Source organism: Phascolarctos cinereus, unplaced genomic scaffold, assembly GCF_003287225.1.
Source record: "Phascolarctos cinereus isolate Bilbo 61053 unplaced genomic scaffold, phaCin_HiC Scaffold_8;HRSCAF=390, whole genome shotgun sequence".
NCBI lineage: Eukaryota > Metazoa > Chordata > Mammalia > Diprotodontia > Phascolarctidae > Phascolarctos > Phascolarctos cinereus.
Window position 1 is genome coordinate 41757245 of NW_027556291.1, and position 14083 is coordinate 41771327.

The 14083-nt window shown below is 39.9% G+C and overlaps 1 pseudogene; it reads right to left on the reverse strand.

Moving 5' to 3' along the window:
• Nucleotides 1–4284: 4284 nt before the first annotated feature.
• Nucleotides 4285–5660, reverse strand: LOC110196497 (cytosolic non-specific dipeptidase pseudogene; annotated as a pseudogene).
• Between the last annotated feature and the right edge of the window lie 8423 nt (nucleotides 5661–14083).

Below are 14083 nucleotides of genomic sequence, written 5' to 3' on the forward strand. Positions count from 1 at the left end.
CATGCCCCAGGGCCTGCCTATAATTCATTTTCCTAGAGTTTAGGAGAATATCAGAACTCAAGAATGCAAAACTACATAAGCATCTAAGTATAGACTCATGTTGCATGGGAGGCAGTATGGTGTCATGGTCTGAGCGTTGGCCTTGATAGCAGGAATACCTGAGTTCTTCTCCTTACTCCAACACTTACTAGTTGTAGGACTCTAGGCAAATCATTTCCCCTTCACAGACCTCAGTTTCTTCCTCTATAAAATGAAAGGGGGTGTGTGTGGATTAGATGGCCTCTGAGGTCCCTTCCAGCTCTAGAGCTATGGCCCTATGTGTGACTTGGGCCAGTCTCTTAAAGTCTCAGAGTCCCAGCTTCCTTCTCTGTAAAATGAGGGTGGACTTGATGGCCCCATGGTCCTTTCCAGTTCTAAACCTATGTTTATGTAACCAACTGATTTCAGGGCAAGGAGTGATGGTTCATGTTTGAAACTATCTTATGGATCCACTGGTTGTGACCCCTCCCTAGCCCCCAACCTCAACTAAATCTATGGGTTCCTGATCCCCACCTTTATCCAGGGCCAAAAATAGCCTGGCCACCTGCCAGCTGTTGAAGCTGCAGTTTGGATATTTTTAGACCCTGCAGGCTTGGAAACAGGGCCCAGCCCGGAATTTGAGTCAGCATTACAGGCGGGGCTCTCACCTCTACAAAGTTGCTGATTGGAGGGGGGGGGAACGGGACTGTACTGGCTCAAATCCCTAGCAGGTGGCCAAGAAAGATATGGGAGTAGGCCCACAGGGTCATAGAAAGTGGGTGAGGAAGGGCTGGAAGATCACTAGGCAGGGTTGGAAGCCAATAACCAATTACAGTTGCACAGCTACCTTCCTTCTTTGGTGGTAGATAAGGACAGGAGGAAAGAGGGCAGGGATAAGAGGAGCTCTATTAGATTTGAAATAGTTAAGTAAAGTTATCCTACTGCCTCTTTCACGCCTCTGTCTCTGAAAAAAAATCCTTTGAGTCTGGACTGTGAAGCAGTTGAAAATTTTCTTTTATATCTTTCCCAATTCAACAGGACTGAGATGCACATGGTAAAAATCAGTGGGGATCAAAGACTTTGGGTTTGAGAGTCTAAATACCTCAGGGTACTTATTTCTCCTAGTCATTCATGCATTCATTAAAAATATATTATATGCCTACTATGTGTGAATCACTGTGCTGGATGTTGAAGGAGTTGCAACTTTAGATAAAACATTTGTAAACAGGAGACATGGCTTATTCACAGGGTAATCCTCCTTGCTTCCAGCCGGGCTAAAGGACTTGGGTGCTTTGGGGATGGTGAAACAGTTTCCTTATTAGCATGTAAGCAGGAAAAGCTTCAGACTCTGCGATTCTTTAAAAGAGGCTGAGCCTCCCTTCTCGACCCAGAGCAGTCATGTCAGAATGTCTCTAGCTTGTCCAAGAGAGGCCACTATACGTGACTGCTCCAATGTGGAGGAAACTAGAGCAAGGGGACCCAAATAGGTAGCTTGAACCTGGGCCTCTGACTGCCTCTCTTGCTTTGTCTCTCTTTCCTTGATTGTAGGTGACCAAATAGTGGTCTAGAGATGGACAAATCAGTCAGTCAGATAGCCAACAAGCACTTATTAAGTACTCCTGTGCTAAGTGTTGATAAAAAAAAAAAAAGGCAGAATGTGTCCAGTCTTGGATTCAACCTCATGAATTTGAGAGGCTGGAGAGCTTGGGTCCACTGGTCAGAGTTGACTGGCAGAAAGGGCAGTTTTTACATTGGAGGATTTGACTACAAACAAAAAGGGGAGCCCAAGCCCTGGCCTGGCTTCGAAGAAGATCTGGACTTAGAAATTGTTGGGACAGTACAGAACCACTGTGAAATGTTAAATATTTAATCAGCACTCATGCCAAATGCTTTACATTTTGATAATTTTAAGTCTCAATTTCCTAAAGAAGTAGTTATCACTGCTGCTTGTTTTAAGTCTTTTTATCTCCTTTTAAAACCATATTTATTTTTATACTAAACTTAAGAAATATCAGAAAAATGTTTCCATATACAGAGAAGAACAGAAAAAAGAGGATTGTCCACAAAGCTATGGCTCTCAATTATGTACTGTTTGCTTTACTTTTTAAATATGGAAGGATGAGGTTGATTGATTTACTCAATAAAGTGACCCCATTTGAGTTAAAATAAGCGATATGATGCCCTAATACTTTAACCCAGTGAAAGCAATCAATTTCAGTCATAGGCTGATTCTAAAATCAATCAATCAATCGATCATAGGCTTTAGGCTAAGTTCAAAAAGCAAATTGGAACAGGAGTGACATTGCACAGAAGAGTTCAGAGGGGCTGAGGGAAACTGGCCATATCCTATGGATCATCTGTATATTACAGAGTTGAGAAGGGAGTCATCACAGAGATATCCTATGGATCATCTGTATATTATGGAGTTGAAAAGGGAGTCATCACAGAAATTGGAGCAAAGGTGGTATTCCAGTAAAACCCCCTAAGGATAGGAGAGGCCTCAGCTTCAGTCCTGGCCTAAATCTTCTCCCCACATTCCTTTGACTAGAGGAGGATCTTGAAAGCTCTGAAGCATGTGGAGGATGCTGTACCATCTTCCCATCTATCTTCCCTGTCTTCCCAAGGGGCATCTATAGGTCAGCTGATGGCAGTGTCTGCATTGGGAGCCAATGACAGACTGGTCTAGGTTTATGAATCCACAAAGAGCCCAGGAAAGAAAATACAACATGCCTAGGGAGAATTTCTCGAGCATCTCACAAAGGGGAGAAAAGGACTTCCAGCCTCCAGGAGCTGTGAATTTCACATTTGCCACACATGTTCCCTAAATTTGAGCCCACCTCTGCCTAGACTCTGTGTATACTGGTGGGAGAGTTACAGACTTCTGGGAAGATGTCTTGTGCCACCTCTTTTTACTGTATCACTTTAGTAAATATCCCTTTCTTCTTAAGGCTGGCTGACTCAAATGATTCTCAATGGATAATCTTTCGGGAAAGCACATCAGTGGAGGCTTGAGCTGATGGCATTAGAAAGGCACAATTAACCCCTGAGCAGTACCCCTAGAATCCTGAGCAGAAACATGTCACCATGCTTGAGGGGACTTGAATCATAAGTATGCATGAGAGTTGGGATAAGGATCCTCAGAACTTTTATGGCCTACAAATATATATAATAAATAAATTGTCCCACTTGACTGTGATTCTTTTTGGCCTTTCTGTTCTCTTCTGTTCAATTTTTTAAAAGGTACCTCAATTATCCTTTTTTTCATTACCCTATCTCTATCCATCTTCTCCTTCCCACTCTCACTCTGCCTCCCTCCCTCTTCCCCCCCTCAAAAATAAAAGTCCTTATAAGAAATATGCAGTCAAGGAAAAACAAATTTCAGCATTTGACCATATCCAAAAATCTGTCTTATTCTTTATCTCTCAGTCAAGAGATGAATAGCATGCTTCCTCATCAGTTCTTTGGAATTATATTAGTCATTGCATTGATGAGAGTTTGATGAGAGTTCTCAAATCTTTCAAAGTTGTTCTTATTGTGTTACAAAGTTATTGTATACATAGTTCTACTGGTTCCCACTTCATTTTGCATCAGTTTATATGTCTTCCCAAGTTTCTTTGAAACTATCCATTTATTCATTTCTTATGGTGCAAGAATATTCCATTACATTTATATACCATAATTTGTTTAGCCATTCTCTTTTGTTTCCATTTCTTTGCCCCTTAAATAAGCTGCTATATTTTTATATACATAGGTCCCATTTTTCCTTCATTGATCTCTTTGGTTTATAGTCCCAGTATTGGTATGGCTGAGTAATTAGGTATACACAATTTAGTGACTTTGGGAACACAGTTTCAAAATTGATTTTTCACAGCTCCGCCAATGATGTATCAATGTACCTGTTTTCCCATAGCTTACCACCAACTTTTTTAAGCTATGGATTCTCCTTGTTATTCTTTCTTCCTTGGCTGTCATTACCTTTAACATTCCATTTTTTATACCTTTTTTCATTTCTTCCAGATACTCTTGTAGTCCTTGTAGTCTGGACACTTTTTTCTCTGTTGCTGTACTTGAATTTGCAGAATGTGTATAGAGAAGTAAGATGTTCAAGGCTTTCGTAAGGACTTATTTTTTATGGAAGGAAAAGAAGAAAATAAGAGGTTTTTCACCTTCATCCACACCTAAGTCAAATGAAGAATGGTCCATTGACAAAATTAATTCACTTTCTAGTTAGATACAGCTCTCTGGAGAAAAAAAAAAGGGTTTGGCTCAATTCATCTGGGCCCCTGCATAAAGACATGAACCCAGCATTTTTCCCCCTTCTATGTAGTTGTGCCTGTTGAGTTTTCATTCTGCAAATGAGTACCATGGAGTCAGTAGCATGCAATTTTTGCCTGTGGCCTTCTGGAAAGTCAAGTTCACAAGAATATCGTCCCCTTCTCTTGTCAAGAATCAACATCAAAAACTGTTTTCAGGGTTTTTCTCCCAGTCACATGGTGTGGATGATTGAAATATGACACCCAGAGTTTTCCATCATGGCCCATATATTCCTTGAACTTACTGGGGCTCTTCGGCTCAGCAAATTTTGCATTCAAACAACTTGTAACTTGTTCTTTGATGACCTCAGGTGCCATCAATGGCACCAATCTTATCGATAACTTGCTGATCACTTTCTTAGGGATGAGTTTTAGCTCCTGCACCAGAGAAGACTCCTTCAGTTCTATGGAGGGAGAGGGAGAGGTATCTTCACCTATGCATTAAGATATCTTTCTTTGAGTCACACAGAAGCATCTGTGCTCCTACATCTTTTGCATATTCTTTCAAATAAAGCTCTTCTTCAAGGAGCTACAGACTCATTAAAACCAGGGATGAGAATGTGTCCCTTTCTGTTCACCAAAGAGCCTATCGAAGTAATGAAATTTGACATGGCCTCATACACAGGAACCACCACTCACACCACAATGAAGGTATTTGTTAGAGCATTCCACCTCCATTAAAAAAAAAAGTACCAAATTCCTCTGAAGCCAGACAAGGCTTCTTTTCCACAAACCAGTAGTTGTCAAAAATAAAAAAGAGTCCACATTTTTGAAGAAAGTATCTTTCTTGGTGAAAACTAAATTATCCAGACCTTCAGAACCAGATTCCTACAGGCCTTGATGACAAAATTTGACATCAACAGAGATATCTTGATTTGTTTGCTGAAAAGCTTCTAGGGCATTTATCCAGTCAAGCACCAATCCTTTGACATCAGTTGAACCTCTCCCATATAATTTTTTCTGTGTCTTTCTACCAATGTGAAAGACTCACTGTTCCTGCCATCCTCCAGGGCTCCTGGCTGTACATCCAGATGTCCAGAGGTACACAAAGTCTTCTTGTGGGGATCTGGGCCCAATTTGCCAAGTAAAATAGAAGGAAGGAAGTATTTCTGAGCCATTAGGGAGCTTTTGTTTCCCAATGTTCATCAGCCCAGTTGTGCCAACTAGTTGTTTTATGTCTGCAACTGCAGCTCCCATCATTCATTTGATCCTGCTCTTTTCTCTGGTCATGCAGAGATGTTGTAGATTGCGACCCATTCTGAAAACTTCTTTATGTATTGCTCCTGGTGATCCATCAATATGACTATACAGGTCACTGAAGAGAGGCATTTTCTAACTTAATTGATGATTTTAGAAACTCTGAGAAGAAAACAGTGTGCCCAGTGCTTGAAATCCCCAGCACCATGGGGTGGCTTCTGTGCCACAAGAATCATTTTTAGTGTACAGTCCTTTCCCTTTTTTTTCTGGAGAGATCCAGAAAGAGAAGTCTATCTAGGAGCAGACCAGGACTCATGAGGAAGTGGATTCTCCAGCCTAGGAGCAGATAATAGCAGAGGCATATGGTAGAGACAGACATGCTCTCACCCATGTGGTCCAATGGGAGAATTCTTGACCCCCAGATTCCTCACCCTATATTTGAAGAGACAGTGGCATAACCTCTCAACTTCCACATAGAACTCCAGCTTTCTGGAGGAGGGTCAAGAGTTCCAAACTCCAGTCTCCTGGAGAGACAAGTGGTACAATCCTAGAATCTGACTTCCTAAAGAGAGAAGGGGTATTTCTATTTGTAGTAGGTGGAATATCTATCTATCAGGGTCCACTAGGCTAGTTCTTTTCCTTAAAAGATACTGAAACTATCCTTATAACTTTAATTGGCTCAGGGTGTTAAAGGCTGGGGCATATTGATGTAGTTTCCGGGCCACTTGAGTACCAAAGAGATAGCAAGAAAAGCTCCACCTCCTCTTCCCTGAGACCTCTGACCAGCAAAGCAGCAGCATGACAAACACTAGCACAGAAAAGCTGTGTTCAGCTGAATCAACACTGTTTCCACATTGAATATCCTTCCCCTGCTATGGCTAAGCAAACTTCTTTCAATTAACTATTAAATGGACTATGAGGGTCTCATTTTGTTCCAGTCTCACATTTGGGTTTGAGATTACTCTCAGGCTCAGTCTACTGCCATTGGAGTAGTTGATGAAGGATTGGTTTAGAATGCCTAACTGAAGAGGAGGAAAAATGATGAAGAAGTCAGTGAGTTCTGGGTAGGCACTATACTTCTGATGGTCCTCCTGGTACATAGAAATAACCAAGCTCAGTACTCCGTACTTACTACTCAGTAAGCTGCCAGTATTAAGCTCAGTACTAGCTAAGAGGCACTGTAGTGGATAGAGTGCTGGGCCTGGAGTTAGAGAAACTCATCTTCCTATGTTCAAATCTGGCCTCAGACATTTCCTAGCTGTGTGACCCTGGGCAAGTCATTTAATCCTGTTTGCCTCAGTTTCCTCATATGTAAAATAAGCTGGAGAAGGAAATGGCAAACCATTCTAGTATTTTTGCCAAGAAAACCCCCAAATGGGGTCACAAAGAGTCAGACAGAACTAAACAACAACAGGAAGAAGGTGTTAAGTTCAGGTGAAGGCTGCCACACCCCAGGTAAACACCTTCCCTCTGCCACCACTGCAGAGTTGAACAGCCTCATTGTGTTTCCAGGGCCAGTATCATGGAATCTTTGTGTTCTCCCAACCTCCACCAATTGAATTTGTCCTTAAAAGTTTATTTAAATGTATTTTTCATCCTGCTTGCCCTTGTCACCTTCTGTGAAGCTTTCCCAAGAGATGAAGAATGCAAGATACAGTCTACTTTAAGTAATATTCAAATGAAACAGTAAGAGTTTGCAAGACCTTTAGATTGAAAAGGGCACATTTATATTTGTCCATATCCTGGTGGAAATCTTAATTTTTTTTCTACCTTTCTTTTCTGGCAGTGTGCAAACTGCAGGCCCAGATTGTAGGACTTTGTGTGCAGAAGCACAAGGACTTGAAGTGAATCTTAATTACATATAAGCCCTGGCTTTGAAGGCCCTCACTGCCATGTGTTACTCACCAGGAGAATTCAAAACAAGAGTCTTTGTAAAGAAGTATTTCCTGATGTGTTCAGGACATGTGTGCTTATTTAAAAAAAAAAATCCATGGGTTCTAATTCTTTTAAGTCAAGTATTCTGTCTTCTGAGTTTGTAGGAAAGGAAAGGAGGGAGTAGGGATGTTTCAATAATTTCCTACGACATCTGATTCCATTTTATGGACTTCCTTTGAAGGCTTAAATTAAGTTTACTGAAAACTGCAACTAGGGTGGGGCCACCAAGGCTTTATCCCAGGATGGGAAATTTAAAGGGTACTGAGTACTACTGCTTGGCACAGGGCTTTGCACCTGGTAGGTGCTTAATAAATGTTTATGGAATGATTGATAATTGAGTACTATCTCTGGGTGTGCTTCTTCTCCTGTTTAGCCCTACTCCTAGTAGCTCTCCCCAGACATACTCCCTTCCCTGCCTCCCTACTGCCCCAATAGTGCAGGTGGTAGCTATAGACTTATCTCCTTCCTTTCCCATTGACTGGCCCTTTAGCTTTAGTTCTTCCTGTTTACTTGTCTCAGGAACTAAATTTCTTTTTTAAAATTAAGAAAAATTTTTTTTTAAGTTTCCAACATTCACTTTTATAAGATTTTGAGCTCCAATTTTTTTTCTCCCTCTCTCCCATCCCCCCTCCCCAAGATGGCAAGCCATCTGATATAGGCTACACATGTACAATCATATTAAACATATTTCCACATTAGTCATGTAGTGAAAGAAGAAACAGAAGAAAAGGGAAAAGCCACAAGAAAGAAAAAACAAAGAAAAAAAAGAAAACAGTATGTTTTTATCTGCATTCAGACTCCATAGTTCTTCCTCTGCATGTGGATAGCATTTTCTATCATGAGTCTTTTGGAATTATCTTAGATTACTGCATTGCTGAGAAGAACTAAGTTTATCAAAGTTGGTCATTGTACAATGTTGCTGTTACTCAGCACAATGTTCTCCTGACTCTGCTCACTTCACTCAGCATCAGAGGAACTAAATCTCTAGTAATGGCTCTGAGTTTCCCTGTGTCTCCTAGCCTTTATATCCTTCTTCACAACATGCTGGGCCTTTTCTATTTCTTCTGATTCCATAATGAATCTCCTGCATATGTATTGCCCTCAAAACGTCCACCTTGGTTCTGATCACCAGCAGCTTTTCTTGGCCTGAAGAATACATCTTTGAAATAGATGCTTAGCTAGGGCTAGAGAAGAGTTGAGAAGAGCGAGGTGAGAAGCACGCCATACCTTCAGACAGCCCAGCTCAGCTGCCACCTCCTTCATGGAGCTTCCCTTGTTTCTACTTGTCCTCCTCCTAGCTGAAAGTCCCCCCTCCCTCCTCAGCTTTCTAATAGAACTTTGGACCTCTCTTATGCACTTATCTCACTATGACCTAAATTATTATTATTTCTGATTGTGGCACTACCATTCACCCAAACTCTCATGTTCATAACCTTGGGTTTATTGCCATTCTTGCCTCAGTCAACAAGTCAGTCAACAAACATTTACTAAGTGCCTACTATGTGCTAAGTGGAAAACAAAGAAAGGCAAAAGATAGTCTCTGCCCTCCAGGACTCACAGTCTAATGAGAGAGGCAACATGCAAACAACTAGGTACAAACAAAATATATACAAGACAAATTGATATAGTCAACAGAGGGAAAGTACTAGAACTAAGGGAGATCAGGAAAGGTTTATTGCAGAAAGTGGAACTTTAGCTGAGATCTGAAGGAACCCAGGGAGCCCAGGAAGAGGAGATGAGGAGGCAAAGAGCCTTCTAAGTATGGGGGACAGAACATGAAAATGCCCAGAATTGAGTGATGGAACATCTAGGGAGAAGAAGAGCAAAGAGGCACTCTCTCCCTCTCTCTCTCTCCCTCTTATCCCTCATATCAACTGAATTACCAGGTCCTATCTGTTAATATTTGCCCCTCTGTCCGTTCCTTGACTTTCACTGCCACCAGTTGAGGCTATTAATTCCTGATTGGTTTTCCTGCCACCAATCTCTCCCTCTTTTCAATCAGCCTTCCATGGGATCATCTATTTAGAACTCAAGAAGGACAGAGGCTACTTAGTCTGATTTGCATCCCAACAACATCCCCAACGAGTGGTTATCCAGCTTCTTCCTGCTTGAAGACATCATTCTCTAGGCAGCCCAGTCCACTTTCAGATAGCTCTAAACAATAAGAAGTTTGCTTCTTCTATTAACCCTAAATCTGCCTCTCCACAGCTTCCACTATTGCATCTAATTTTGCCTTCTGAGGCCAAACAGAACAAGCCTAGTTTCTCTTCCACAAAATAACCCTTTAAGTCCTTGAAGATATTTCTCATGTTCCTCCTAAGACTTCTCTTCATCATGCTATATAGTTAGCAGTCCCCTTATCATCCTGTTTGCTCTCTCTCCTCTGGACACTTTTCTGCTTATCCCTGCTAAAATGTTGTGCCTAGCACTGAACACAATGTTCCAGATGTGGTCTGGTCAGGGCAGAGGACAGTGGGACTCTCACCTCACTTCTTGGGAACAACACAGTTGTATTTATGCAGCCAGAGATCAGCATTAGTTGTTCTGGCTACCATATTGTGTAATAGAGTACACTTGAGCTCAAATTCCATTGAAACTTCTGTCAAAGGACAGACCTGATTTAGGCCTATCTGGTGCTTCATGTTTAGAATTAGAATTTTTAGATCATTTAATAGTTTAAAAAAAAAGGTTTATTTAGCCGTAACTTGAGAAGGACACTCAACAAGGATACCAAACTGATTCTTCCCTGCCTTGGAGTTGGCCAGGCTGGCACCCTGGCCTAGCCTAAGGGAGAGCAACCCCTTCCTCACTGTGGGTTGGCTTTTGTACTTAGGCCACTAGAAAGCTACCAGCAGCAGGAGCCTCAGTCCCCTGGGCCAATTAAACCTCCAGGAAGGCTTCAATATCTTCTTTTTAAAATTTTTATATTAATTTATTTTGATTTATCAACAATCACTTCCATAAGCTTTTGAGTTTTAAATTTTTCTCCCCCTCCCTCCCCGCCTGCCTCCCCAAGACAGCACGCAATATGATATATGCTATACATATACATTCCTATTAAACGTATTTTCACATTAGTCATGTTGTAAGTAAGAATTAGAACCAATAAGAGGAACCACCAGAAGGAGGAAACAAAACACAAGGAAAAAAATAGCAAATAGTATGCTTCGATCTACATTTAAACTCCATAGTTCTTTCTTTGCATGTGGATAGCATTTTCTATCATGAGACCTTTGGAGATGTCTTAGATCCTTGTGTTGCTCAGAAGGGCTAAGTCTATCAACGTTAGTCATCATACAACGTGGCTGTTACTGTGTACAACGTTCTTCTGGTTCTTCTCACTTCACTGAGCATCAATCCATACAAGTCTTTCCAGGTTTTTCTGAAGTCTGCCTACTCATCATTTCTTATAGCACAATAGTATTCCATTACATTTGTATACCACAATTTGTTCAGCCATTCCCCAATTGATGGGCATCCCCTCAATTTCCAATTCTTTGCCACCACAAAAAGAGCTGCTATAAATATCTTTGTACATGTGGGTCCTTTACCCATTTCTATGATGTCTTTGGGATACAGCCCTAGAAGTGCTATTGCTGGATCAAAGGGTATGCACATTTTTATAGCCCCTTGGGCATAGTTCCAAAATGCTCTCCAGAATGGTTGGATCATTTTACAACTCGACCAACAATGAGTTAGTGTTCCAATTTTCCCACATCTTCTCCAACATTTATCATTTTCCTGTTCTGTCATGTTGGCCAATCTGATAGGTGTGATGTGGTACCTCAAAGTTGTTTTGATTTGCATTTCTCTAATCAATAGTGATTTAGAGCATTTTTTCATATGAGTATAGATGGCTTTACTTTCTTCATCCGAGAACTGCCTGTTCATATCCTTTGACCATTTATCAATTGAGGAATGATTTGTATTCTTATAAATTTGGCTTAATTCTCTATATATTTTAGAAATGAAGTCCTTATCAGAGACACTGGTTGTAAAAATTCTTTCCCAGTTTTCTACTTCCCTCTTAATCTTGGTTGCATTGGCTTTGTTTGTGCAAAAACTCTTCAATTTAATGTAATCAAAATTATCCAATTTGCATTTAGTAATGTTCTCTGTCTCCTGTTTGGTCATGAATTCTTCTGTTCTCCATAAATCTGACAGGTAAACTATTCCTGGCTCTCCCAGTTTGCTTATAGTATCAGCCTTTATATCTAAATCATGAACCCATTTTGACTTCATTTTGGTATATGGTATGACATTCTGGTCTATACCTAGTTTCTGCCATACTGTTTTCCAGTTTTCCCAGCAGTTTTTGTTAAATAGTGAGTTCTTATCCCAGAAGCTGGGGTCTTTGGGTTTATCAAATAGTAGATTACTATAGTCATTGACTACTGTGTCTTGCATACCTAACCTATTCCACTGATCCACCACTCTACTTCTTACCCAGTACCAAGTAGTTTTGATGATTGCTGCTTTATAATACAATTTAAGATCTGGAACAGCTAGGCCACCTTCCCCTACATTTCTTTTCATTAGTTCCCTTGATATTCTGGACTTTTTGTTATTCCAGATGAATCTTGTTATTATTTTGTCTAACTCTATAAAATAATTTTTTATTTTATAGTTTGATTGGTATGGCACTGAATAAGTAAATTAGCTTAGGTAGAATTGTCAATTTTATTATGTTAGCTTGGCCTACCCATGAGCAACTGATGTTTTTCCAATTATTTAGATCTGACTTTATTTACGTGAAAAGTGTTTTGTAATTGTGTTCATAAAGTTTCTGGGTTTGTTTTGGTAGGCAGACTCCTAAATATTTTATAATGTCTACAGTAACTTTAAATGGAATTTCTCTTTCTATCTGTTGCTGTTGGGCTTTGTTGGTAATATATAGAAATGCTGATGATTTATGTGGGTTTATTTTATAGCCTGCAACTTTGCTAAAGTTGTTTATTATTTCAAGTAGTTTTTTACTTGATTCTCTAGGATTCTGTAAGTATATCATCTGCAAAGAGTGATAGCTTTGTTTCTTCTTTGTCTATTCTAGTACCTTTAATTTCTTTTTCTTCTCTTACTGATAAAGCTAACATTTCCAGTATGATATTGAATAACAGTGGTGATAATGGACATCCTTGTTTCACCCCTATCTTATTGGAAATGCTTCTAGCTTGTCCCCATTACATATGATGCTTGCTGAAGGTTTTAGGTTGATGCTATTTATTATTTTAAGGAAGACTCCATTTATTCCTATACTCTAGTGTTTTTAATAGTAATGGGTGTTGTATTTTGTCAAAAGCTTTTTCTGCATCTATTGAGATGATCATGTGGTTTCTGTTAGTTTTGTTGCTGATATGATCAATTATACTGATAGTTTTCCTAATACTGAACCAGCCCTGCATTCCTGGTATAAATCCTACCTGGTCATAGTGTATTATTCTTGTGATAAGTTGCTGTAATTTATTTGCTAATATTTTATTTAAAATTTTTGCATCTATGTTCATTAGGGAAATTAGTCTATAATTTTCTTTCTTTTGACTGTTCTCGGTTTAGGTATCAGTGCCATATTTGTATCATAAAAAGAATTTGGTAAGACTCCTTCTTTGCCTATTTTCCCAAATAGTCTATATAGTATTGGAATTAATTGTTCTTCTATCAAATATTTAAAGAACAATTAATTCCAATACTATATAGACTATTTTGGAAATTGACTTCAATATCTTTTAAGGAAAAAATAGCTTAGCCTACATGGCAGATATTGCTCCTACCACAACCCTCCAGGCAGCTGAATCCTTGAACTGTTCTCATCCCCCTAATAAGACCAATGTTGTTGTGGGCAAATCCCCCAATGTTTAGTCATTTTCAGTCATGTCCAATTCTTTGTGACCCCTCTTGGAGTTTTCTTGGCAAAGATACTAGAGTGGTTTGCTATTTCTTTGTCCAGCTCATTTGACAGATGAGGAAACTGAGGCAAACAGGGTAAGTGACTTGCCTGGGCTCACATAGCTAGTAAGCATCTGAGGCCAGATTTAAACTCAGATATTCCTGACTCCAAGCCATGCACTCTATCCACTGTGCCACCTCAAAATCAGCATGGTGTTTGAAGGTGGGAATGATCTTTCTTCTATTCCTTTTCCCTTTCCCCCAACACACAGTGTTAGCATCTATTTGATAAATGGTACCAACAGCTAAAGCACAGATCTAATCATGCCATTCCATTGCTTAAGAAACTTCGATGGCTCTCTATTACCTCCAGGATAAAACACAAAGTCTTCTATTTGGCATTTAAAGCCCTTCAGGATTTGGTTCCAACCTCTCGTTTCTTTTTTTAAAAAATTTTAATTTTTTAATTTTTAATTTTTTTCAACTTCTCATTTCTGACAATTTCATATTTCAACCTACGTATTGCTCCATGTCCATATATGATATTGTGATTCCATTGGCACTTTTAAATTTGCAAAGCTCTTTACAAATGTTATTTCATCTGATCCTCACAATAATACTTGCAGGTGGGGCAGCTAGGTGGCGCAGTGGATACAGCACCGGCCCTGAAGTCAGGAGGACCTGAGTTCAAATCTGACCTCAGACCAAATACTTGACACTTACTAGCTGTGTGACTC